This window comes from Psammomys obesus, unplaced genomic scaffold (assembly GCF_907164565.1).
Source record: "Psammomys obesus unplaced genomic scaffold, mPsaObe1.curated_primary_1811, whole genome shotgun sequence".
Lineage (NCBI taxonomy): Eukaryota > Metazoa > Chordata > Mammalia > Rodentia > Muridae > Psammomys > Psammomys obesus.
Window position 1 is genome coordinate 10,335,971 of NW_026591872.1, and position 3,630 is coordinate 10,339,600.

At 34.4% G+C, this 3,630-nt stretch overlaps 1 pseudogene; it reads right to left on the minus strand.

The window, feature by feature from the left end:
* Positions 1-2,784: 2,784 nt before the first annotated feature.
* LOC129680545 (AP-1 complex subunit sigma-2-like) lies at positions 2,785-3,229 on the minus strand (annotated as a pseudogene).
* Positions 3,230-3,630: the final 401 nt, after the last annotated feature.

The window sequence follows — 3,630 nt, forward strand, 5'->3', positions numbered from 1 at the left end:
ACATCGGATTCTTGTTTCTTATCTATACCAATAATTCAAAAGTTTGATTTTTCATGGTGTTTCATATATCTTGTATATTTGTTTGTTTCATTTTTCATATTCTTTGTTTATCTGGTCTGGAATCTCTAGTTAATCTTAGAGTCATTTTATTCTATTTTCAGATTGATTCATTCTACTTGTAAAGGCTTTCTAGTTTCTTGTTTTCTAGTTTAGATACTTGGATTTGTTCAGTTTCATTTTCATTTCAACTTGACTGTTTGCCATAGTTTCTATCTTCTTATTGAATTCCAATGTCAAGTTATAGTTTATCTTTGTCATTTACTTTTGGTGATATCTCTGTTATCTTTAGAATCATTGAGGCATTTATTCATCTTCTCTTTTGTTTTGTTTTTTTCTCCTTGATTTCATTGATCTGTGTGTTTTTGTGTCTTTTTAAAACTCCCTGTATTCTTTGATGAGTTTTTTTTATTTTTTTTTAATTTTGTGTCATGGGGTTCATCTACATAATTTTCATTGTCAAACATTTCTACAGGACTGTTAGATTTTGGAGAGAAGATACTGGCTTGATCTTTCATATTGTTAATATTTTTGAAAAAGATCTGGAAATTTGTACTTTTGTTAGCTTTAAGTCCAAGGTTGACACAGTAGGTTTGAACAGAAGGCAGGATGTATGGGTAAGTCTAAATGTTGGGACTGTCATGGATAGAATGAAGTTGTGTGGGCAAAGGCGACTGGAATGGTATACAAAATTTTCCTACTTGTCCAAATTTGGAGTGGAAATGTAGATCTATCTGTATGGAAAGGTTGGCTGTGGTATGAAAGTTGTCTGTGCATTGAAGGATGAGTAGAAAGTGTCGGTATAGATCCAAAGAAGATGTTTGTGGAGTAAGAAGTTGTTGCATTATCCAGACACACTGAATAGAAGACCGGGACTCGAACTTCTGTATTGTAGAGAATTCATGAAAGTGGAAGATCAGGGAGACCTTGCAGAAGGATGTGGAAGCTTGAGTTGGATGGAAATACAATATTCAGAGAAAAGGGGATATATATTAACATGTAGGGCTGATCCACATTAGACTATGAAGCAGGGTATGAGAGATCTGGCTGGGTGAAGAGGTTAGATGCAGCAAAGAAAGTCTGCATGGTGACAGAGTAGACTCTGCCAGTATCATGCAGATTTCTTGGCAGGCATTTGAGAACAGATTAGGCCAGAGCACTGAATATGGTATCCAGGCTAGAACTACAGGGCTGGATAGATGATATATATTAGGGGGTGGGGTACAGGAAGACTCATAGGGTCAGACACTGGAAAAAGATGTGGTAGATCTGGCTAGGTGGAGATATCAGATGTGCCAGGAAAGGGATTTCTAGATCATTAATATTTTTACATACAATCCTTTTTTTTAGACATGCATAAAAAGTTATTTTAGAATCTGCTAATTTAAAGCCAGCAGCTGTATACAGATATCCTCCCCCAAAACTCAACCTTTTGTTACAGTTGAGCACAAAGCATCCAAAACAAATAGGCATGAGACAATGCATATTTATGCAACATTAAAATCAAATGAACAATATGTAGGGTGGGAGTATGGGAAAAATGGAAATGAAAGAACAATTTTTGTTACGCTTTAGATGATAATGAAGATAGCTGATTTGTATCTACCTAATACTACGTTCATTAAAACATTTTCACAGATCTTTCAGTGGAAAACTGGTTTGGGTACCTTCTGACGTTACTGGAGTCTAATTTTTGTCTTTTGAGACACGGATTCCTTCGGTAGTATAGTAGTAACACATCTTTCTCCTGCCTCAGTCTCACAAGGCCTAAGATGACAGACATGCACCAATGTGTTCTTAAGTTATTGTAATTAAAAATTTACTTAGATTTTAAAATCTCTAGACAATGAGTTATCTGGTATTTTAAAGAACATATAAAATTAATATTAAATATTTTTAGTATTCCAAAATATACAAGCATAATTAATTGTACTGAGTGTTTAGAAGATGGCTTAACATATTAATTAGGAAGCCATTAACTAATAAAACATAAATGTTTGGATATTGAAAATTTCAAAAGTGTTAATGAACAACAGACATTTCAGGAGATTTTGTGGCATAGCTTTCTGATAGTCCTTAAAAGGTCTATTTGACACTGCACAAATGTGGCTCAATAAATATTGTCACTACAGAATTTCTTGAAAATTAAATGTTTTAACCTTAGAACTTATAGAATTGTACAATTGACTTTTTTGTTATAATGCTTCAACATATACTTTAATGTGATACAGCAGAACATATTAGCTCATATATACTGTAAGATAATCTTAAAGCTAAATAAAGCCTGGTTTTCTTCAACAATGGAAGATGAAACTACACTGTACATTATGGTTCTACTAATTTTGTCTGAGTTCCTAACTGTATTTTCTTTGGTAAATACTTGTGATTGCTTCCTGGATTTTCTCTATGCTCTCAAAAGATTAATTATAGATGACATACTAATAATAACTTGTATGAGTTCATAATATTAATCCAAAAATTCACAACTCATATTTTGTCAAGAAATCAGCAGTAGACAGAAATAAACTGTATTTCGATATGATATACAGATTAAAAATAAAATTAGGAATATGCACAGAAAAAAATACATTCAAAAGAACTAGATCTAAGATGCTATATTATCACTTTACAGGAGAATTAGTCACCAAGTCACCAAGTTGAGGACAGTTTCTTTCATAAGTATATCATTTCCCTATTTCCTCTGTGAAATTCTGAATGAAGAGTCATTTAGTACACTGAGACATTAAAATATTCATGGAGGAGATAGTCATGCTCAATTTCTTTAAGGACGTTTTCTTGGAATTTTCTTGAACTTCTCCTCCCAAAAGAAATTTCTCCAAAATAAAATAGGCCTTCTCAAAATTAAAGATGATATCAAGTTCACACAGACTGCCAAAATACTTGTCAAGTAATTCCACATAATGATGGATTATATTCAGGGTAATCAGTTCATTCTTCTGATTTTCAATAGCACAGCAAAAATAGAGACTGGCATATATTTATAAACAATCTTCAGATCTCTCCACTCAAGAAAGCTGCACATTTTACATTTCCTTGCTAAAACAGTTTGAACAATTTCTCTTTTGATCTTCTTCTCTTTGTCTGATAGTGGGTCATACCATTTCTGAAGTCACAGTTTTCCCTGACTACTGAAAAGCAACATAAAGTGCATGGCATCCTCAGGCCAGATACTCAGCTGAACTTGACCAGCTGCAGACACTGAGAATGCAGAGTCTACTGAGGGGAAGCTGCCATTTCCATGCTGTTGAAGGGAAGTTTTGAAGCTGCAAGAAGGGGACACATCTGGTGGAGGGCAGGATTGGGCACCAAGGGTAGTCATTAATTACTTTTTAAAATAATTTTTATTTTTTATATTAAACACAGTTTATTTACTTTGTATCCGTGCCATAGCCTCCTCCCTCATTCCCTCTCAGTTTCACCCTCCCTACCTAATCTTCTTCCTGCTCATTGTCAAGTCCACTGATAGGGGAGGTCCTCCTCCCCTTCCATCTGTCCCTAGCTTATCAGGTATCTTCAGGACAGGCTTCAGTGTCTTCCTCTGCGGCCTATCAA